Source organism: Giraffa tippelskirchi, chromosome 10 (assembly GCF_054371585.1).
Source record: "Giraffa tippelskirchi isolate mGirTip1 chromosome 10, T2T-mGirTip1v1.2.pri, whole genome shotgun sequence".
Classification (NCBI taxonomy): domain Eukaryota; kingdom Metazoa; phylum Chordata; class Mammalia; order Artiodactyla; family Giraffidae; genus Giraffa; species Giraffa tippelskirchi.
This window is the reverse complement of record NC_137284.1, coordinates 101,157,713-101,181,381: the sequence shown is the minus strand read 5'-3', so window position 1 is coordinate 101,181,381 and position 23,669 is coordinate 101,157,713. Positions and strand designations below refer to the sequence as shown.

The 23,669-nt window shown below is 37.5% G+C and overlaps 1 protein-coding gene across 1 annotated transcript in view; it reads left to right on the top strand.

Moving 5' to 3' along the window:
• Positions 1–23,669, top strand: part of FOXP2 (forkhead box P2) — a 1,512,938-nt gene that overhangs the window by 45,960 nt on the left and 1,443,309 nt on the right. Inside the window, exon 2 of the mRNA XM_081537130.1 lies at positions 12,062–12,150. The gene's annotated coding sequence lies outside the window, so the exon portion shown is untranslated. The remainder of the gene's footprint in view (positions 1–12,061; positions 12,151–23,669) is intronic.

Genomic DNA, 23,669 nt, shown 5'->3' with positions numbered 1-23,669 from the left:
TTTCCTATTTGGAACCAGTCTGTTGTTCCATGTCCAGTTCTAACTGTTGCTTCCTGACCTGCATACAGGTTTCTCAAGAGACAGGTCAGATGGTCTGGTATTCCCATCACTTTCAGAATTTTCCACAGTTTATTGTGATCCACACAGTCAAAGGCTTTGGCATAGTCAATAAAGCAGAAATAGATGTTTTTCTGGAACTCTCTTGCTTTTTCGATGATCCAGTGAATATTGGCAATTTGATCTCTGGTTCCTCTGCCTTTTCTAAAACCAGCTTGAACATCTGGAAGTTCACGGTTCATGTATTGCTGAAGCCTGGCTTGGAGAATTTTGAGCATTACTTTACTAGCATGTGAGATGAGTGCAATTGTGCGGTAGTTTGAGCATTCTTTGGCATTGCCTTTCTTTGGGATTGGAACGAAAACTGACCTTTTCCAGTCCTGTGGCCACTGCTGAGTTTTCCAAATTTGCTGGCATATCAAGTACAGCACTTTCACAGCATCACCTTTGAAGATTTGAAATAGCTATATAGTCAGTCATTAATTAATTGTGTACCGTTTTGATGCCTCTTGCCTCTCTCCTCTTATTTTTCTGTCATTTCATTTTTTATTTGCATTTCTACCATAAAAGAGGGAAGAGAAGGTAAATTTTATATGATTTTTATTTTACTTCTCAATAGCTCTGTGAGGGCACATTAATTAATCAACTTAATTAATTAATCAAAGTTTTATTGAGCACTTACTGGAACTGCTGCTGCTAAGTCACTTCAGTCGTGTCCGACTCTGTGAGACCCCATAGACGGCAGCCCACCAGGCTCCGCCGTCCCTGGGATTCTCCAGGCAAGAACACTGGAGTGGGTTGCCATTTCCTTCTCCAATGCATGAAAGTGAAAAGTGAAAGTGAAGCTCCATCGTGTTCGACTCTTTGTGACCCCATGGACTGCAGCCTACCAGGCTTCTCTGTCCATGGGATTTTCCAGGCAAGAGTACTGGAGTGGGGTGCCATTGCCTTCTCCGGAACTAGTCCATGCTTAGATATCACAAATACAAAGATACGTGGTTCCTAACTGTAAGAAGCTCATTGTCTGTTGTAAATATAGACAAATTAGCAAATAATTGCCGTTGGGTAAAATAAGCCATTTCAAGTTGTCTTTATCTGTATTTTTGCCTCTTTTGCTATAATTGCATAATCAAGGAAGTGCTAGAACTTCCCCAAAATGTAGGGAAGTATTTATAGTTACTAATTTAGATAAAAACATATAACTTACTGGAATTAAAGTGCCACTTAAAAATAATACAATTCAAAAGAGGAAGAAAGTTGAATTGGATTATGGAGTTTCATTTAAGGTCTTCATCTGAAGGTTCCCTCAGTGTTACTAACTATAGTACTACTTAACTCAAAATTACCGAAATAGGCCTCCATGTAGAAAATGTTATTTTCCTAAGTAGGCTCATCAGAGAAAAGCTTGCTTTTGACCAAGGTGGTCTGTACTGCTGAGAATGACCATAAAGTAGCTGACAACTGGACTGTCTGATCTCCATACTTCCTTAAACTGGGAAGCAAGTCCTTTCTTGAAGGAGGAATTTGAGTCGTGCATCTCCATGGTACTATCCTCATTCTGACCCTGTTTCATCTGCTCATATCTCTTCATCTCCCAGATATTTAAACCTTAGCAAGCTCTGAGTCTTTGGACCTCTTCTCCTTCTATAAAAATGTCCTCGGTAATTTTATCCTCTCTGTCTTTCTAAATATTACCTATGCCCTGACAATCCTAAGTTTATGTCTTCAGTCTGCACGTCTTCCCTAAAGTTCAGTCATAAACATCCAGTTGCTTTTGTGACATTCCCACTTGGATGCCTAGTAGGCATCACAGGTTTTGTCTAGCACTGATCTCCTGATTCTTTCCTTTCCCTCAACCCAGACCAATTTCTTCCATAGTCTTTTCCATCTTAGTAAACGCATAACTTCCTCTGTTTAATACTTCAGGCCAAAATTTTGACTCCTCTCTTTTTTTCATACCCTACATCCAATCTATCAGCAAGTCTTGTTGGCTCCACCTTCAAAATATATACAGAATCTGATAGCCTTTTACCATCCTATCTGCTACCAGTCTGGTCCACTCCACCATCATCTATTGCATTTCATTATGAAAGGTCCCTCCTAACTGGTCACCTTTGTCAGCCTTTACTCTCTTTCCATCTATTCTTAACTTTGTAGCCACAGTGATATTATTAAAACATAAGCCAGATCATATTCCTCCTTCAGTGGCTTCCCATCTCATTCAGAGTAGAAGCCAAAGTCATCACAACAGTCTGCCAGACCCTGCATGAATAGCACCCTCTTCTCTTACTTTCTGCGCAGTATCCTATCCCTGCCCTTGCTTCCTTCCCTTCAGCCACACTGGGTTCTTTGCTGTTCTTCAGTCAGACAAAGCACTTCCTACTCAAAGACATAGGTGCTTAATGTTCCTTTTGACATTAAGCACATGACAAAAGAGAAGCTCTTCCTTGGGTATCTATGTGGATCACTCTCCATTTCTTTTATGTCTTCACTAAATGTCACCTTCTTGGAGAGATCTCTGTTATCATTTATAAAATATCAACCCTCACTCTCACCCCACAACCCTCTATCCTATCTACTTTATATTCCTTATTTATTGCCATGTGACATAGTCTAATTTTTCTTATTTATTTATTCATTTATTTTGTATTTCCCCGTAAGATCAAAAAGGCATGAGTACAGAGAATTCACTTGTTTTGTTCATTGTTATATGCATCGGTTTCTAGAATATTTAGTAGGAGCTCAAAGGTATTTTTTTGAATGACAATGAATATAAGGGTGAAAGAGCTAGACTCTGTCCCTTCAGGGAACTTGTACTGGGAGACTAAGACCTAATAAACAAGTGATTATAGCAAAGAGTATGTCATAACCTATGTACTGGCCAGGTTGGTCAGCTCAAGAAACATTATTGTGCTATTCCATTTAGAGCATAATGTATTATTAGCCATATTTTATGTACTTGACACAGTATTTTAAAGTCGAATTTGAGTGTTTTTATATAGGTTGTGCCTTCTCTAGTTAACTCTAGGTTCCCCTCCTGCTGATTATATTGTATTCCATAGGATTTATTTATTAAAGTTACCTGCCTGGGCCCTCTAGAACTGTGAGTCCACAACTCTGTTTCAGAGGTTTCCAAGGATTTAGACGTCCCCTGGCATGTTGAGAAGGGTGTATTCTGAGCCTGAGGACTTGTTAAAGCCTTAGTATGCATCAGAATAATTGATCTAACATACTAATGCTATTTTATGGTTTCAAAATACACTGGATAAAGTGTCATATCTTAAACTTTTATAAAATTCAGAGTAAATTTTTAAAATGAATGCATGCTGACTTTTATATTTTTAGAAGGTGGAAATATGAATCAAAATGGCAAAGCCATGTACTATTCAGAAAAATGTAAGGTTTTTAAAAATATACATATTTGAAATGGGTTTTTATTTCCTTCACTGCACTTTTTGGGGATTAGGCTTCTGGGGGGTAGTGGATAGCATAGCTTGTGATATAAGAGCTAGCACTGTAGTGTTCACCTTTTCAGACCCTAGTCTGATCACAAGTGCATCTTGTCTGTGAATGGCTGGGCAGCATGGCCTAGAATTTCAGCAGACTCTGGAGCAAGACTCCTTGGGATTGAACAGGTTTCCCCAGCTACCAGCTGTGTAACTTGGGAAATTATTAAACCTCTTTGTGCCTTAATTCCTTCCTCTGTAAAATGGGAATAATAATAGTGCCTACTTGGTAGGGTTGTTATGAGGATTGTATAAGTTTATTTATATAAAGCAGTTAGATGGTGTTTGAAATTCAATAACCTCACGATAAATGTTAGCCACTGTTAAAACTATTATAATAATTTTTATAGTATATCCAAGAAAATTCTGAAAGCTGCTAAACTTTTCTGGAAAAAAGATATTTTGTACTAATCTTTCTTGTTGCTCTCAGGAAGAAAGTAAAATGTAGAACAATAATCTTATGACTGACAAATATGAACATTATTAAGGCTGATGTCATTTAACTTAACAATATGGCTCAATTTATGAAATTTGAAAAAAGAGACGTGTTTTTTAAGATGCTAGAAAGGAAGAACTTTTGCAGAATTTGCCTATCTTAAGATCTTATAAGTAGCTATTTTAGGAAAAAATATCTAGCTGTCTAAAAAATACTTCACAAAAGCAATCTTGCTATAATCTTACAAAGGGAATCCTACAAATTCAGTAATGCTTTTGTGTACAAATACTTCAAGTATGCCTCATAAGGATAAAGTTGGGAGGGTCTTTTATGTCCCACTTTTTAGTCTTCGGTAACATAGAATTGGGCAATGCAACTTTTGGCTGTGGCCCCCCTTCTTAGAGTGTATAACATTTCACCCCATACCTCAAGAAGAATGATACAGCAGTTCTTGGGGAGTGCATCTGGGCCAACTGCTGGAAGAAAACACCAATTTCTCTCCCATTCTTGAGCACAAAGTTGCCCATGGAGGAGAATGTGAAAAAAGCAGTGGACTATTTCCAGGTTTGGGAAATGGAAGTTAACCCTGTCATTTAATTTTGTCTACATTTGCCTGTCTTATTTGTTCTCTATAATCAAGATCCACTGAGAACATGGCTGGGGGCCTGCTGGGGAGAACTGGTGATATCAGAAGCTTGACTCATAGTAAATCACTTGGAATGGAGAGGGATGCACTACGGCTTCTTCAGAGACTGCCATTCATCCATGTAACTCCTGCCAACATTTAAATTTTTAGAAGAAATTATTTCCAGACATTTTTAAGATATTTTAAAGAATTCAGGCAATTAGATTTTTTTTTTTAAAAAGCTCTCACTTCGTGTAATATGTTTTATATTTTTTAAGATAAAACTAACCATTATGATATCCTATGTGAGCTCATGCACAATTACATTATCTGGTTGAGGGGAATGGTTGTAATAATACTTTAGTAGACATTTACTATGTAAGATGTCTTTTGCCTGCATTCTTTAAGGTAATTCACATGACAACTATGAAGTTGTTTTGTTGTTGTTTTAGTCGCTAGGTCCTATCCGACTCTTTTGTGATACTGGGGATTCTAGCCTGCCAGGCTACAAACTCCGGGAGAGAGTGGAGGACAGAGGAGCCAGGCATGTTGCAGTCCATGGCATTGCAAGGAGTCGGACAAAACTTAGCAACTGAACAACAACAATTCCCCTATGAGGGACTGACCAGTACCCTCATCAGTGAAAGCACAGAGTCCTAACCGTTGGACAACCAGGGAATTCCTCAACTCATGAACTTAAAATTGCATGAGTAGAACCCATTTCCATATAGGAACAAATACAATTTGTCTACTACATACAAACCATGAAGCTGTGAACTTTCAAAGGTATGAGTGTGCATTCCTATGTCCAATCACATAAGTTAGTGCAGTACTGTATAGGTGACTGTGTTAGTTGGACTAACATTGTTGGACTTCTGAATAAATTGGACTTCTGAATGTGCTCTTGTAATGGAACTCATTCACATGTAGGGGACTTATTGTGTGCACAAATAATAGTAAAATTGGCTTTAAATCCCAGTTTTTTTTCCTTTATTATTTTTAGCTTTCCTGTAAAATCGAGGTATACACTTTCACTCCAAACAAATCTCTGTTATACAGATCTAATAAGATATGTAGCTGTCTTTTGAACCTTAAAAATTTTACCTTAACTTAATTAAAAATTCATTTTCTTTATTTCATTGTATATATATATTTTTAGTCTTAACCAAGTTGTGATTTGGTGTCCATTTCTTGACCTACATCTCTCTCGGTGTTTTTAATGAGAAACAATATTAAAGAAGAAAACTCTAGGAATCAAAAAGATTGGATTCAAACCTTGAGTCAGTAAGTTCTAGTTGTGTGTTTTGGACAAGGTACTAAAGAATCAATTTTTTCATCTGTTACATATTTAATAATGGTGCTTACTTTATAGTTGGATTTCCCAGGTAACTCAGTGCTACAGAATGTGCCAGTGCAGGAGACAGGGGTTTTGATTGCAAGGTCAGGAAGATTCCCCTGGAGAAGGAAATGACAACAATTCCAGTATTCTTGCCTGGGAAATCTCATGGACAGAGGAGCCTGGCAGGCTACAGTGCATGGGTTTGCAAAAGGGTTGGACACAACTTAGTGACCAAACAACAAGACTTATTCTAAGCAAAAGCAAGCATATGCATACATAGACTTGTTTCTTTTTTTACAAAAAAATGAAAACATGCAGAACATCATTTGCAAATTGTTTTCCATTTATTTAAAGTTATATAAGGAATATTCTGTGTCAACACACAAGCTCAACCTCATTCCTTTAAATCACTATATAGTATTATATGGTATGTGCAATGTTTTATTTAGCCATTCCCATAAAAAAATTACAATTTAGATTATTTTCAGTTTTGCTGTTAGAAACAAAGCCTAAATGAACAGCCTCTTGAGAGCTGGTGTTAAGTAGGATGGGTTTCTAAAAGTAGAATTACTTAGTGAAAGATATATGCATTTAAAGTTTTGTTAAATATTGCCAAATTCTCTTCCTAAAACATTATCTAAATTGTTTGTTCCTACAGTAATATATAAGCATGCACAGTGAAGGTCACTCAGTTGTGTCTGACTCTTTGAGACCTCATAGACTCTAGCCTGTTAGGCTCCTCTGTCCATGAAATTCTTCAGGCCAGAATACTGGAGTGGGTAACAGTTCCCTTCTCCAGGGGATATTCCCAACCCAGGGATCGAACCCAGGTTTCCTGCATTGCAGGTAGATTCTTTACTGTCTGAGCCACCAGGGAAGCCCAGAAGTAGAATTACAGTAGTACATAAGAGTCTTTGTTTTTGCTGTATTCTTACCACCTAGACATCAATTTTTTTTTTCAGATTTAAAGTAAAAAGTTTCTTTTTGGTTTATTTTAGGAAATCCTCAGTTTTTCGAGCCCTTCCCCCACCTCCCCTCATAAAGGCATCCCACTTTAAGAGAAAGGTTGGATGTCCTCCTGGTGGTGGAGGAGAGCAACCAGACCTTGTATTGTCCACCTCATGAGTCCTGACATACCCTCAAAAGATTATTAGTGACAATCCTTGAACCTCTAAATTATAGGTTGATCACTCTTACCTTTCTTTTATAAAGGGCAGTACTAAGTCAGCTTGATTGATGAAAATTTAGAAAAATTCTTGGTCTAATGTTAACCACTTGAAAAATAAAATCAGTTAGGCAAGATTGTGCTACCATCCCCAAAGCATTTAGCTTACTCCAAAAATGCCTGAAAGTGCCATTCATTTATTCTGTTCATCCAAAAGCATTTACTGAGCATCTACTCTATGCCAGAGGTGGACTAGGTCCTAGGGAAGAAAGGCAATTAAGACACATGGCAGATTCATATCAATGTATGGCAAAACCAATACAAATTGTAAAGTAAATAAATAAATAAATTAATTAATTATAAAAAAAGACATAATACTGCTCTCCAAGAACCATAGTTTGAAGTCATACTTGCTTTACTCTTTTCAATAGTGGTAAATATTTTGTTAAATTAATTCTAAAAATAGATATAGGTATGGCCAGTTATTGCCCATCTGCTGCAATAGGATAGTGCTATGTAGGAAGAACAGAAACCTGAAATTAGATTGAACTACTGGAATGGAGCAGGTGTTTGGAATACATAAGCATACATAAACAGGGAGAAAATCCAGTTTAGGAGGTAACAATGGTATCCAGAATCTCTGTTAGTGACTAGGCAAAGAGTCCTTCCTGGAGGGTCTAACCCAGTGATCAGTGAAAATGTACAATGAGAGACAGTTCAACATCAATAATCTTAGATGTCCAGACAGGCAGGCAGTTCACGTGCAAGTAGTTTGTCAGCAGATATTGAAGTCAACAAGACATGGTTTCAGAACTGCTTTGTATGGGAGAGTTTAACCTGGGGCATCAGTTCTTCAGCTCTCAGCTTTCTTTACAGTCCAACTCTCACATCCATACATGACTGCTGGAAAAACCATAGCTTTAACTAGACAGACTTTTGTTGGCAAAGTAATGTCTGCTTTTTAATAAGCTGTCTAGGTTGGTAATAACTTTTCTTCCAAGGAGCAAGTGTCCTTTAATTTCATGGCTGCAGTCACCATCTGCAGTGATTTTGGAGCCACCCCCAAAAAAGTCTGTCACTGTTTCCACTGTTTCCCCATCTATTTGCCACGAAGTGATGGGACCAGATGCCATGATCTTAGTTTTCTGAATGTTGAGCTTTAAGTGAACTTTTTCACTCTCCTCTTTCACTTTCATCAAGAGGCTCTTTAGTTCTTCTTCACTTTCTGCCATAAAGGTGGTGTCATCAGCATATGTGAGGTTACTGATATTTCTCCTGGCAATCTTGTTTCCAGCTTGTGCTTCATCCAGCACAGTGTTTCTCATGATGTACTCTGCATGTACGTTAAATAAACAGGGTGACAATATACAGCCTTGACGTACTCCTTTCCCAATTTGGAACCAGTCTGTTGTTCCAGCTGAGCGCTGAAAAATTGATGCTTTTGAACTGTGGTGTTGGAGAAGACTATTGAGAGTCCCTTGGACAGCGAGGAGATCCAACCAGTCCATCCTAAAAGAATCTGTCCTGAATATTCATTGGAAGGACTGATGCTGAAGCTGAAACTCCAATACTTTGGCCACCTGATGCTAACTGCTGACTCATTTGAAAAGGCCCTGATGCTGGGAAAGATTGAAGGCAGGAAGAGAAGGGGACGACAGAGGGTGAGATGATTGGATGGCATCACTGACTCAATGGACATGAGTTTGAGTAAACTCCGGGAGTTGGTGATGGACAGGGAGGCATGGCATGCTGCAGTCCATGGGGTCACTGAGAGTTGGACATTACTGAGCAATTGAACTGAGCTGGAACTGAACTGAACCTGGGGCAGGTTGGAAGGGAAAAGAATGGAAAGAGTATGGTGTGTTTCTAGTTCTAAGAATATTTTTAACATAGACACTTAGTCGTAATAGAACAAGGCAGAGAACTGGTTAAGCAAACTGGGTCATATGGACCTTTAAGGGGGAACCCAAGGCTCTGCTCTTAGCTATTCACTGCCCCCCCCACACCCCCTACCCTATTCCTACAACTCCCTGCTCTCATATCCATGTACATATTTCACCTTTAAGGAGAAATGCTGTCAGGATGGGTCAAGTTCAAAGGCCCTCTTTAGATCCTAGGACTAGAAGGTGGAACATGGTAAGTGTACTTCTTCTGCCCCAGGGCCTTTGTAGTTACTGTGATACTTTCATCTATCAGATACACACACAGCTTACACATTTATTTTATCTTTTTGCTCAAATGTCACCCTCTCAGAGAGGGAATATTGGCTTTGCTGTGTAAAATAATATTCCAACTCTAGACACATCTACTGTCCTTACACATTTTTAGTTTTCTTCACAATGGTTATAACCTTCTGATGTATTGTGAACTTCCTAAGGACCAGACTTTTACCTGTTTTATTCATTAGAGCAAAACTTGGCCCATAGCAAGTGCTCAGTTAATACATCTTGAATGTAAAAGTTGATAAACTAATAAATAACTCATAAATTTTATAAGTGAGACTGCTTTCCTGGGCCCCAGAGTCCTGTGAACCATGAAAGGTAGAAGTTAGATGATAGACCCTGAGGCCTGACCATCTGGGCTTGTTTCCAGCTCCATACAATTGTATGACCCAGTCACTTAATCTTCCTGTGCCTTAGTTTCCTATTTATAAAATAAGGATGGTATTATATTTACTTCATATGTTGTTTTAAGGGGTATATTATAATGTAAATGATAGATGCAAAACAGAATGATGCTTCTTATGTAATAGAAGTACTCAATAATTCTTAGCTATTATTATTGTTGTTTTATTATTATTAAAATATATAGCTACCTACTTATCTACTGGGTTGTCAAACAAGCATCTCAAACTTACAATGTGTAAAACAGATTTCTTGATATTTTTCCTCTCTAGTGTTCACTGTCTCAGTCAGTGTTACTATCCATTGCTCACAAAATTGGAGGATTATATCTTTGATTCTTCTCCTTTCTTATCTACCATATTCAATACATCAAATACAGCAAATTCATGAAGATTCTGTCTTCAAAATATATCCATGTCTCTCTAACTCCATTGCTATCACCATAATCCAAGATACCATGCTTTCCCCCTTACTTGCTATCTCTAGACTGATTTCTTTTTTCTCCCCTTGCTCCCTTACAATCCATTATCGCATAGAAGCCACAGTAATTTTTCATAGAGTCTCCTCTGCTTATTTCCTTTGGTGTCTTCTCATTGCTGGTAGAATAAAATACAAACTGTACTGTGACCTGCAAGGCTGTGCCTATCTCAAACGCACCAATTGATTCCGCATCATCTTGTTCCACTTTCCCCTTCATCTATAATCATTCAGCCACACTTGCTGTCTTTTTTCTTCCTTGAAACTGTTTACTGACTCAGAGCGTCTGCATGATTATTCCTGTGGTCTGGAATGCTATTCCCTGAATTCTTTGAATAGTTATTTCTTTTCATTTCTCAGATTTTAGATCAAATGTCACTTGTGCAGAATGATCTTCCCACAATACCTGTGGTAAAATTTAAAGATTATATGTGCATAATTATATGATATTTTAACCTGAATAGTTTGCTTTACTGAAATAATTATTCTTATCAGTGACTTTTAAGCTTTTTTTGTTTTTCCTGGACAACAGTATATTATGTTGAACCTGTCAATACGTTATTATATTGAACCTCATTGTATAAAAATGATAAAATCAGAATTGCTTTGCTTCATTGGGATGAGATGAGGAGTGAGGAACCTGATTCCCAACTGCTCATCCTTTGTGTGGTCCTCCTAAGTGATTCTGAGCTTTAGGAGCCCAGTCTTTATAACCTACACATAAATTAAGTCATTTTTGAATTAGAAAGTTGATCACAAAAGATCAGTGTATCTGGTCAGTGTAATGAAGTTTCTAGATTAAGAGTTTCTCACTGCATTTTAAAATAATTTCATTCTCATGCATTTGTTCCTACAACTACATTTTCTACCTCTGTGGTCAGTAGATATCTTTGAATTCCCAGCACCTAGTCTTCCGTGAAATGCAAGTCACTCAGCAAATGATTATTGACTGAATGAAACGCGTAGATGAAGACAGAGGTGAAATGTGTAACTTTGGCTTTTTACTCTTTGTGGCCTTTACAAAAAGTTCCATGTCATAACCTCATTTCACAGGTTGTGCCAGTAATCTATTCTAGCATGATATATTTTTGGCATGTCTGCTGAGTACCTGTAAATGCTAGGTGCTTGCCTGTATCATGAAGTTTTTTTTCTCACAAAAATTCTTGAAAGCATTACCCTCACTTTTACATGTGAAGAAGTTGAGGATCATAAAGATTAATTAATTAGCACCTTATTAAACAAAAAGGACAGGATTAAAACATTTTCTTTCTGACCTCAAAGTCCATTATTTTTCCTTTATACTGTGAAAAATCCAGAACATATTTCCTTGGTCCGTACAGAAGAATCTTGAAAGAGTCATGTTAGTTTTGGAAGTAAAATTTTAAAAGCTCTAAAAAGGGCATAGACAATGGTAAAGGGCAAGTATGATGACACCTGGCTTCCTTAAAAGATTATATCTCTTTATATTAGAATTTTAAAATATGCATTAGGTATAATTAATAAAGGGGCATTAAATTTTATTTCACTTAATTTTAAGTTTTGTTAGAGCTTGACAGAATGTTGTTAGCATTAAAATGTGCCCTCATTTTACAAGTCAGGAAGCCTTGGCCCTCTGAAGTTGGGATTATATAATTTTGAATCTTTGGCTAATGATAAAGTTGAGGAGAGACCTTTCTTAGTCATAATAAGAATGAGGGACATTGTAGAAGGTTTATAAAAACCAAACAGACTATTCTCCTTTCTGATGGTATGTCTAGTATCCATTCACCAAGTAAGTAGTGAGTGTGAGTGCTTCTGGTATGGTTATGGAAATCCTTTTGTCTCTCCATTAGGAGATGTGAGCCTTGTAACTGATGCCACAGTCTTGCTACTACCCTGAGGATGAAGCTGAGACAGAGAGATGGGTGGACATGAAAACGCTGTAAGATAACAGCATGGATTCATTTGTATTTTCTGTGACCCTTGTTACTCTTTGGTCTTTAAGTATGTTTTCTTACTAAGTCAGTTTATTGTTGTTTGTTATTGTTGTTGTTTTTAGGTTTCCTATAACTTTCAGGCATGCTATTCTAACATTTAGAAAACTATAATGTGAAAATCCACAGATCTATTTGGAAGGAATTAATTTTCCAAGTTTGCTTTTGATGACATTAAAATCTGTTTCAGAGGCTTTCGGAATGTTTGCCCTCACAGAATAAATGGAGAATACAAAGCTTTTAGTTGCATTTGCATTCAATAGATGACTGAGTTTACTGACCTAAGTGTAATATCTTTTTTTTTGAAAATTATTCTGAAAACTCTAATCACTACTGGATAGGAGAAAGCCATATAGCCTTCTTATAATAATCTCCCATTTTCAGTATTTCATACTAAGGTAATAGAGATTTATATGGAGATGAAAAATAACTTACAGGTTTTTAGTGTAGGAAAACTACTATTTTCTTATGAAGGGGTGGTTACCTTGGGACAATCTAAATCAAATCCATTTGTTCAGTTTATACTATGTATATGGTGGAAATGGTGCTCCTGTCTCCTAAGATGCAACAATTATGTGATGTGCCCAGACGCTCAGTCGTGTTCGACTATTTGCGACTCCACGGACTGTAGCTCACCAGGCTCCTCAGTCCATGGGATTCTCCTGGCAAGAATATTGGAGTGCAGTGCCATTTTTTCCTCTGGAAGATTTTCCCAACCCAGAGACTGAACCAGTGCAGGTGGATCCTTTACCACCAGCGCCCCTGGGAAGCCCCAATTATGATAGTAGCCTTATTAACACACATAAGTAGCACACCTAGAAGTGTGTGTTGTGTGTGAATTTGTATGTGTGCACACATGTAAACACCTTATTTTTAGAGCTGTATTTCTTATGCTAAATAGGACTCTAATAAATATGAGAGGTTTAACTTCATAACATATAATTTATAAAAGCTTTTTAAAATTAATGCATGAACACGACTTTAAAACTGCAATTTCACAGTCTTCAGACTGAAAATCACAATCACAGAAAGCTAACCAAAGTGATCACATGGATCACAGTCTTGTCATGGTGAAGGGACTTGCATAACTCAATGAAGCTATGAGCCATGACATGTCGGGCTATGCAAGATTGGCCAGAACTCTCATGGTGGAGAGTGGAAAATTTTTAAAAAGACGGGAATACCAGACCACCTTACCTGTCTCCTGAGAATCCTATATGGAAATCAAGAAGCAACAAATAGAAATGCATATGGAACAATGGACCAGTTCCAAATTGGGAAAGGAGTATGTCAGGGTTGTATATTGTCACCCTGCTTATTTAACTTATTTGCAGAATATATCATGGAAAATGCTGGACTGGATGAATCACAAGCTGGAATCAAGATTGCTGTGAGAAATATCAATCAACCTCAGAGATGCAGGTGATACCACTCTAGTGGCAGAAAGTGAAAAGGAACTAAAGAGTCTCTTTATGAAGGTGAAAGAGGAGAATGAAAAGGCTTTCTTAAAACTCAACATTCAAAAAAGTAAGATCATGGCATCCTGTCCCATCACTTCATGGCAAATAGTCAGGCAAAAGTGGTTACAGTGACAGATTTTATTTTCTTGGGCTCCAAAATCAGTGTGGACATGACTGTAGCTATGAAATTAAAGAGGCCTGCTCCTAGGAAAACAAACTATAACAAAGCTGGACAGCATATTAAAAAGCAAAGACATCATTCTGCTGACAAAAGTCCATATAGTCAAAGTTATGGTTTTTCCAGTAATTATGTACAGATGTTAGAGTTGGACCATAAAGCTGAGTGTTGAAGATTTGATGCTGGAGAAGACTTTTGAGAATTCCTTGGACCGCAAGGTGATCAAACCAGTCAATCCTAAAGGAAATCAGTTGTGAATATTCATTGGAAGGACTGATGCTAAAGCTGAAGCTCCAGTACTTTGGCCACCTGTTGCGAAGAGCTCATTCATTGGAAAAGACCCTGCTGCCGGGAAAGACTGACGGAGGGAGGAAAAGGAGGTGACAGTGGATAAGATGGTTGGGTGGCATCACCAACTCAGTGGACATGATTTTGAGCAAACTCCAGGAGATAGTGAAGGACAGGAAAGCCTGGCATCTGCAGTGACTGCAAAGAGTGAGACATGAGTTAGCAACTGAACAATAATGGCTTTTAAAAAATCAAATAATACCAAAAGTGATTATGATGAAAAATAGTATCTTCCTTTATTGCCCATCCAATTTCAATCCCTATGGTCAACAGTTTTAGCTTTCTTCTGTGATTTCCATATATTTCTATATGATGTTTTTACTGTTGTATATTTACTGATTAGTTTTGGTTTTTATATATTGGCTACTTTTTGTGATTTGTGTGTTTGACTCCCTTGTACTTCTACCGTCCTTTCCCCATCCTCTTAATGTATCTTTATTACTATTCTTAGTTAAATAAATAATCTATGTATACATCATTATGACAATGTCAATACAGTTTAAGTGAAGAAGTACACTATAGTATACCTCTATATACTATAAAAGTGTATTAAAGTGTAAAAAAAGTAGGCAAATAAAATTTTTATTTGCCTATTTTTAGTTTTTATTTAATCAGTCAGTCCTAAAAGAAATTAGTCCTAAGTATTCATTGGAAGGACTGATGCTAAAGCTGAAATTCTAATACTTTGGCCACCTGATGAGAAGAACTGACTCATTGGAAAAGACCCTGTTGCTGGGAAAGATTGAAGGCAGGAGGAGAAGGGGACAACAGAGGATGAGATGGTTGGATGGCATCATCGACTCGATGGACATGAGTTTGAACAAGCTTTGGGAGTTGGCGATGGATAGGGAAGCCTGGCATGCTGCAGTCCATGGGGTCGGAAAGAGTCAGACACAACTGAGCAATAGAACTGACTGAATTTTTATTTGCTTACTTTTTTACATATATATCCTGGTTTTTCCGTATACTTCATTATATAATTTATCATATAATTTGTCATCTGTTACTTTCTGTGAATGTGACCATGGAGGGGTCCTTCCTTATGCTTGATTTGGACTTGTTGCTTCCTGGGACTGCTGTGATGCATGGCCGTCAAGCTCTAGGTGTTCTTTCCTACTTTCTTGGTTTGAGCCATCATTTCCTAAATTCCGTGTCTTCTGCTTTCTTGGTTTGTTCTTTGTTTTGCTGAAGCACATTCTCCTGTCGTTCCCTAAGAGAGGCTGTGTGGTGGTTCTACCATATTAAAGATATCTTTTATTCTGCTTTTGGATTGGGTTTAGTTTGAAGAAAGCTCCTCTAGAATTTTGAACACATTCCTCTATTTTTCTTCTAGCATATAGTGTTGTAAAGAAATCTAATGCCATTCTGGTTTTCTGATATTTTCCCTTCCCTCTAAGCCTCACCCATCCTTAAATTTGTCATGGATCTTCATTACTTATTTTGTATTTTATCCAACTTTCCTCTTGATTATATCATTCTGTGTGATCCAAGCATCTCCTGATTTGCAGTTTCCCTCTAACTCTTCTCTCCTTCAGCTTCTGCTCATTTTCACATAGTCGTCAGACCTATTCTTTTAAAACTCAAGTCTTATTGTGTTGCTTCTCTATTCATAACCCCTCATTGACTTCCCATCTCAGAATAGAAGGCTTCATGTGATTTAGTCTTTCTTTTTTTTTTTAATTGTGTATTTTTAATTGGAGGATAATTGCTTTACAATGTTGTGTTGATTTCTGCCATACATCAACATGAATCAGTCATAGGTATACATATATCCCCTCCCTCTTGAACCTCTTCCCACCTCTCACCCCGACCTCTCTAGGTTGTCACAGAGAACCAGGTTGAGCTCTGTCTGTCACACAGCAAATTTCCGCTTGCTATCTATTTTATATATGGTAATGTATATGTTTCAATGCTACTCTTTCAATTTGTTCCGCCCTTGCCTTTCCCTGCTGTGTCCACAAGTCTGTTCTCTATGTCTGCATCTCTATTACTCCCCTACACATAGGTTCATCAGTACCAGTTTTCTAGATTCCATATATATGTGTTAATATATGATATTTGTTTTTTTCTTTCTGACTTACTTCACAGTGTATCAAAGGCTCTAGGTTCATCCACCTCTCTAGAACTGACTCAATTCATTCCTTTTTATGGTTGAGTAATACTCCATTGTTATATATACCACAACTTCTTTGTTCATTTATCTGTTGATGAACATCTAGGTTGCTTCCATGTCCTGGCTATTGTAAAATAATGCTACAGTGAACACGGGGGTACATATCTTTTAGAGTTGTAGTTTTCTCAGGGTAGATGCCCATAGTGGAATTGCTGGGTCATATGGTACTTCTAGTTCTATTTTCTTAAGAAATCTCCATATTGTTCTCCATAGTGACTGTATCAATTTACATTCCCACCAACAGTGTAAGAGGGTTCCCTTTTCTCCATATCCTCTCCAGCATTTATTGTTTGCAGATTTTTTTTCATGATGACCATTCTGATTGGTATGGAGGTGATACCTCATTGTTGTTGGTCTTTCTTCTTATTTCTTTCTACCCCACTCCTCACTTCCTTGCTCCTTTCTTTCTTGCTTCATTGGTCTTTTCCCATTTTTACCTCAGTTGACTGCCATGTTTAAAATTTAAGTCCTTGTATATTCAGTCCTTCCTTTCTGTCTTTATTTTTCCCCATGGCACTTATCACCATCTCATATACAGGCATACCTCAGATATTATGGGCTTCCTAGGTGGCTCACTAGTAAAAAAATCCATTCCAGGAGATGTGGATTCAATCCCTGGGTTGGGAAGATCCCCTGGAGAAGGAAATGGCAACCCACTCCAGTATGCTTGCCTGGGAGATTCCATGGACAGAGGAGCCTGGTGGGCTACAGTCCATGGAGTCACAAAGAGTCAGATATGACTTGGTGACTAAAATGATGAGAACAACAACAACTCCGATATTGCAGGTTTGGTTCCAGACCACCACAATAGGGCAGATATTACAGTAATGTGGGTTACATGAATTTTGGATTTCCTAGTGTGTATAAAAGTGTATTTGCACTATACTGTAGTCTGTTATGGAGAAGGCAATGGCAACCCACTCCAGTACTCTTGCCTGGAAAATCCCATGGATGGAGGAGCCTGGTGGGCTGCCGTCTATGGGGTCGCACAGAATCGGACACGACTGAAGCGACTTAGCAGCAGCAGCAGCAGTAGTCTGTTAAGCATGCAATAACATTATGTCTAAAACTACTTTTTTGCTAAAAAACGCTAACCATTATCTGAGCTTTCAGGAAATCATAATTTTTTTGCTGGTGGAGAGTTTGAAAAATTGTGAGAATTACCAAAATGTGATACAGAGACATGAAGTGAACAAGTACTGTTGGAAAAATGGTACCAATAGGCTTGCTTGATGCAGAGTTGCCACACACCTTCAATCTGTCAAAAATGCATTATTTTCAAAGTGTAATTAAGCATGATAAAATGAGGTGTGCTTATTTTGCATTATCTTGCATATTTATTTTCACTTGTACTCCTACTAGAATGTAAATTCCACAATGACAGGGATTTTTATCTGTTATTTATTCCCTGCTGTATGCTCAACACCTAGCAGAGTGCTTGGTTTATCCTAGAAACACAGTAGATATTTTTTATTAAATTAATAAAAAGCTAAAAATATTGACTATAAAGTAAAGGTAGAGAAGGAAACAAAAATGTTAACACAACTGGTGGCAAATACTAACATAACTGAGCAAAAATGGGCAAATGGGATAAATAGAGTTGCATAGTTCTGTTGTGTTGTGGTAACAAGTATAAATTTCATCATAAGAAACAACCTTTATTTCTGGAAATTCTGAGAAAAATTTATCATGAGAAATTTTGTATGAGAGTATGGAATAAATTTTATAGTTAAAACCTTGATAATCTGTTTTGCCCATAAGAGATTTCCCCAAGTGATTATGACTTTTTCTTAAATCAGCTTATAAAAACAATTTTTTAGGAGGTCAGGGTGTCATTGTTCTGGGTAGGTAGTTTAACATAAGGATAAAGTCTGAATATTATCTATCTCAACCAAGGTTTTGAAAATAGTCAGCACTTTAGTCTTGACTGAGGTCTCCAGTGAGAACAGAGTGTAGGTAATTCCTGTTTGTACTTGAAAGGAGATCCATGTCCCCTAGATACATGTATGAATAGCCAAGCTAGAAATTCTTTTCCTTTTTAAAAAAAAAACTTTTATTGGAAGATAATTGCTTTGCAGTTGTGTTCTGGTTTCTGCTACACATCAACATGAATCAGTTACAGGTATACATATGTCCCCTCCCTCTTGAACCTGCTTCCCATCTTCCACCTCATCTCATCCTTCTAGGTTGTCATGGAGTGCTGAGTTGAGCTACCTGTGTCAAACAGCAAATTCCGACAGGAATTCTCTTTAACATAAAGAAATATTTGATCTGAAAAAGAACCCACATTGAAACTTGGTTGAAGTCCCACAGAGGCCAAGCCAGAGGCACAAATTTGGGAGCCATTGATATGCAGATGGGGATTGATTCTGTGAAGACACATAAGATGATTAAGTAAGAATTGTTTGAGGTAAAAAGATGGCCATAAAAACATAGTTGCAGGTTTAAGATGTAGTAGGAGATGGGAATATCAGACCACCTTACCTGCCTACTGAGAAACCTGTATGCAGGTCAAGAAGCAACAGTTAGAACTGGATGTGGAACAATGGACTGTTTCATGATTGGGACAAGAATACGTCAAGGCTGTATATTGTTACCATGCTTATTTAGCTTATATGCAGAGTACATCCTGTGAAATGCTGGGCTGGATGACTCACAAGATGGAATCAAGTTTCAGTTCAGTTCAGTCGCTCAGTTGTGTCCGACTCTTTGCGACCCCATGAATTGCAGCACTCCAGGCCTCTCTGTCCATCACCAACTCCCGGAGTCTACCCAAACCCATGTCCATCGAGTCGGTGATGCCATCCAACCATCTCATCCTCTGTCGTCCCCTTCTCCTCCCGCCCCCAATCCTACCCAGCATTAGGGTCTTTTCCAATGAGTCAACCCTTCGCATGAGGTGGCCAAAGTATTGGAGTTTCAGCTTCAACATCAGTCCTTCCAATGAACACCCGGGATTGATCTCCTTTAGGATGGATTGATTGGATCTCCTTGCAGTCCAAGGGACTCTCAAGAGTCTTCTCCAACACCACAGTTCAAAAGCATCAATTCTTCGGCGCTCAGCTTTCTTCACCGTCCAACTCTCACATCCATACATGACCACTGGAAAAACCATAGCCTTGACTAGACGGACTTTTGTTGGCAAAGTAATGTCTCTGCTTTTAAATATGCTATCTAGGAATCAAGTTTGCAGGAAGAAATATCAACTTCAGATATGCAGATGATGCCATCCTAATGTCAGAAAGTGAAAAGGAACCAAAGAGCCTCTTGAAGGTGAAAGAGGAGAGTGAAAAAGCTGGCTTAAAACTCAACATTAAAAAAGCTACGATCATGGCACCTAGTCCCATCACTTTGTGGTAAATAGATGGGGAAACAATGGAAACAGTGACAGACTTTATTTTCTTGGGCTCCAAAATCACTGCAGGCGATGACTGCAGTCATGAAATTAAAAGACACTTGCTCCTTGAAACAAAAGCTGTGATGAACCTAGACAGCATATTAAAAAGCAGAGATATCACTTTGCCAACAAGGGTCCATATGGTCAAAGCTATGAGTTTTTCCAGTAGTCATGTATGGATGTGAGAGTTGGACCATAAAGAAGGCTGAGCACTGAAGAATTGATCCCTTTTAATTGTGGTTCTGGAGCAGACTCTGAGAGTCCTTGGACAGCAAGGAGGTCAAACTAGTCAATCCTAAAGGAAATCAACTTTGAATATTCACTGGAAGGAGTGATGCTGAGGCTGAAGCTTTGGTCAAAGTTAATACTTTGGCTACCTGATAAGAAGAGCCAGCTCACTGGAAAAGACCCTGATGCTGGGAAGGATTGAGGGCAGGAGGAGAAGGGGGTGACAGAGCACGAAATAGTTGGATGACATCAGTGTATCAATGGACAAGGATTTGAGCAAACTCTGCTAGATAGTGAAGGACAGGGAAGCCCAGCATGCTGCAGTTCATGGGGTCTCAAAGAGCCAGACACAACAACTGAACAACAGCAAGGAGAAATATGGGATATTTGATTGCTTTTTGGTTACTTGGCTTCTGAAACCTAGTTCTGTGTTTGGTATAATCTCTATATTAAGGGGCAGGATCCAGGACCACTGGTGAGTTGGCATTAGAAGAGGTAGCCACAGAGGCAGCAGTGACCCTTTTTCTGTGAACAGTGTTCAGAAATCTTAGTTTTTAGTGGTGGCATTGTGGGTTCTATTGTCTCTATGCAGGGCCAGTTATAGAGGTGTCTTCTAAGGAATAGGTTTTCACCATACTTTTAGATTTTTTTTTTATCCTTCATTGCCCACAAATACATTTATAAACAATTTGCCAAAATAATTTTACCAATTAGTATTTCTATCAACCTTGCGAGGAGAGTTGCTCTACTTTCAACAATACTTGATATTATCTCTGATAATACATTTTTAGTAAATTATTTCTGTTTGAATCAGCCAAACTTTGTTTATTTGTTGATAGGTTGGTTGGTGGAAACTCAGAACCATATTTGGTGCCAAAGGGGAGGCATAAAGGTAAAGGATCAAGGAAATGTGAGCAGGAAGTATGAAGAGGAAAGGGAAGACCAAAAATATGAGAGAAGTTATTTTGTGTAAATAAAATCTCAAAGAATGTAGGTGCAGAGTCTCAGAGGGCTAATACAGGAGGAAAGACACAAGAGAAGCCATTGGAGAAGATATGAAAATGTAGAGGGAAAGTAAAAATGGAACATTTTCATATAGAATGATTAAAATTTTAAAACATTCAGAGTAACAATTAGATTTAAAGTACCTGAAAATTTTACAAAATTTATTTGTTCTGTGTAAGTGTAACTTTATGTGAAATTTTTTTGTTTTTTTGTTCGTCACCAAGTTGTGTCCAACACTAAGTCATGTCCAACACTTTGTGACCCCATGGACTGCAGCATGGTAGGCTTCCCTATCCACTATCTCCCAGTTTGCTCTAACTCATGTCCATTGAGTTGGTGATGCTATTCAACCATCTCATCCTCTTTTGCCCCCTTCTCCTCCTGCCCTCAGTCTTTCCCAGCATCAGTATCTTTTCCAATGGGTTGGCTCTTTGCATGAGGTGACCAAAATATTGGAGCTTCAGCTTCAGCATCAGTTCTTCCAATGAATATTCAGGGTTTATTTCCTTTAGGACAGACTTGTTTGATCTCCTGTGAAGTTTAATCTTATTTAAATAAGCATTTGCAGTGACAATACATGAACTATAATTAAAATACATTTGTATACTACTTGCTGTTCTCACATAAAATTATAAATTTATTTAATTTTCCTAAATAGTCATAATGCCAAGAAACACCCTTATTTTCTCATGGTTTCTATTTGAGGAGAAGACAAACTTCTGGAATTATTTTCCTTAGGATTTTTATTAGTATCCTCCTTTAATGTGAGAAGTGCTTTGCTTCCTATTGCTGTTGTAGCATATTACTATGAACAGTGGCTTAAACAACACAAATTTATTATCTCACAGTTCTGGAAAGGTCAGAAGGCTGACATAGGTCTCACTGGATTGAAATCAAATTGGTGTAGCTGAGTTCCTTCTGAAGGTTTTTGGAGCGAATCTGCTTCCTTGCCTTATGTGCTGCCTGCATTCCTTGGCTCATGGTTGCCAGCCCATTTTTAAAGCCAGCAGTGTAGCATCTTCAGATGTCTCTCTAACTGATTGTCATGCCTCCCTATTTAAGGATATAGGTCCTTATAAGGACCTCTGTGACTACAGATAATCCCACTCAGATAATCCAGGATAATCTCCCATCTTGTTAGCAAGTTTGTTAGCAAGCTGATTAACAAGTTTGATTGCATCTGCTGCATTTTCCTTTGCTGAGTAACTTATACTCACCGTTAGACATGCATTCTTTATGTGGCTATCTTTCTGTCAACTATTTCAGAAGGGAGAGGAAGCCAGTATTATTTAATTTTATCTGCTTACTCTCAAGGTATGATGGTCTTTTCCTTTTTACCTGTTTTAAGGATATTCCTTTAATGATTGGAAAAGGAGAGAGAATGCCAGTGAATTAAAAAAATGCATGTTTTGAGGCTTTTCTTTACAGGCTGATTCTTTGTGATGTTTCATGTAAATAGTCCAGAAGTAATATTTAAATCTACATTATACTCTTTAAAGGATTGCAGATTATGAACTTTCACAATACTCTGTAATCACCTGTTTCATGTGTGCTTTTTTGGTATAAATTTTAAAAGCTAGCACTATTGTGAATTCTGGATTCTTTGTTAAATAGCACTGATTTTCATGTCAAATTTGTTGGCTATCAAAGACTTTCTACCAGGTTGAAGTGAAATAATTGCCATAAGTGATATGAACTGCAGAATTCTATTTCATTAGAAAAATCCAATTTCTCATTTTACTCACTTATTACTATTAACTTTTACTTTTGTCTCATAGGTTTTTTTTCTTTTTTAGAAACACTTATTAGATTAGTTAATAGTTTTGACCTCGTATGGCCTATCCACTTTCAGTTCTTGTTCTTATAACTTATCTTTAGAGTATGCCGTGATATCTGTACTCATGGAAATCAAATCATTTGTCTTTGTTATAACTCCCATAGAGATAAGCTGTATGGTTTTCTTGAGGTTGGTCATAGTCATAATAGATTAATTTTAGCATATTGAAAAGAAAATAATAACAGTTTGAGTACTAAAATTTTTATATGCTTATTTAGAAAATTGTAGTGAAGGTTTCACATTTGAAAAATATATCAGTCATATCTGAACTATTTTTTAAAATGATTTTGCATATAGAAAGTATGTTTGGTCGTAAAATTTGCTTTTCTCACATATATTTATGCCATTATTTCTCTATTCCTTTACTTTCTATTTCTCTCTGAAATATCAGAGAAGTTATTATTGCCTATCATCTCTCATTTAACCACATATGATAATATAATTAGTTTCGGATACTACATTTTATATGTATTATAGTGTGAACTTTTTCTATGCCATTGAAAAAATTTAAAAGTATGTTTTAATGTTTGAATTGTTGTTGTTATTCAGTCGCCAAGTCATGTCTGACTCTTTGCGACCCTGTGGATTGCAGCACATGAGGCCTCCCTGTCCCTCATCATCTCTTGGGATTTGCCCAAGTTCATATTCATTGAATTGGTGATGCTATTCAGTCATCTCATCCTCTGTCACCCTCTTCTCTGCCTTCCTTGAATAACTATTGCCTTATTATTATTATTCTGTTTCAATTTTTAACATTATAAATAATGCTGAAAAAGCATTGAAAACTTTGAATTTATGTCTGAAATCCAACCTGGAAACCAATCACAGGTTTTGATATGAT